Raw genomic sequence first — 954 nt, 5'->3', positions numbered from 1 at the left:
GATAATCTTTTCATTGACAATCCATTCAATAATTTAGGGTGATGGGTTAGTTTAATTAGCTGAGTACTGAGAATGAGTATGCCAAAGGTCATGAATAATATTTAGTGAGCCAATTAATAAGTAACTATTTGTGGCTTAACAATATTATGAAGGGCATTGTGTGAGACTGTTTTACATATCACAATTCCAATACTAAAATTATACAATCCAATATCATTTAGGACCAGGGTCCACCTTGCAAAGTGGACCCTGATCTATGGTATAACAACTGATTTACAAACTGGCTAGCTTCAATTCAGTTCAATTATTATTTAATGGACCATGGTCTACACATTTGTGTGGGTCATAAATAAAAAATACATTTTTAATATATTAAAGGTACATTATTTGTATACATAAAGTACATTATTTGAAAGTACTTAATTTTTGATATATTATTAAATCATGTATATTCAATATACAAATAATATACTTCTTAAATATTAAAAATATATATTGCATTCATGATCTACATAGCTATGTAGATCATGGTCCATACAATAATTTGCCAATTCAATTCATAAAGGCTCAATATGGTCCAACATGGTAAATATGAATCCCGGCCCATTAGGCACTAGCAAGTTGCACATCTGGAACATTCAATGACAGAACCTTGAGACCGGATCGCAACCTGCGGAATTCCCAAGTTGGTCATCAATCAACTTGCTTTGCTCATGGGGTAATAACTCCCTCCTTTTGCAAATTGCAACCTACTTGAACGTTAATTTGTCAACGTTGTTGTTTCTACCCAAATGAGACTTTTACTAGTCTCATAAGTCATAATTGCTTCACCTCAAGATTGTTTCAAGAAGCTTTAATTTTGGTCAAACAACCCAATACCAAATTAGTAAAAACACAATATTACTAACAAAATTTAAGAAATCATAATAACTCCCCCCCCCCCCCCCCCCCCCC

Source organism: Ipomoea triloba, chromosome 5 (genome assembly GCF_003576645.1).
Source record: "Ipomoea triloba cultivar NCNSP0323 chromosome 5, ASM357664v1".
Classification (NCBI taxonomy): domain Eukaryota; kingdom Viridiplantae; phylum Streptophyta; class Magnoliopsida; order Solanales; family Convolvulaceae; genus Ipomoea; species Ipomoea triloba.
This window is presented reverse-complemented; position numbering follows the sequence as displayed.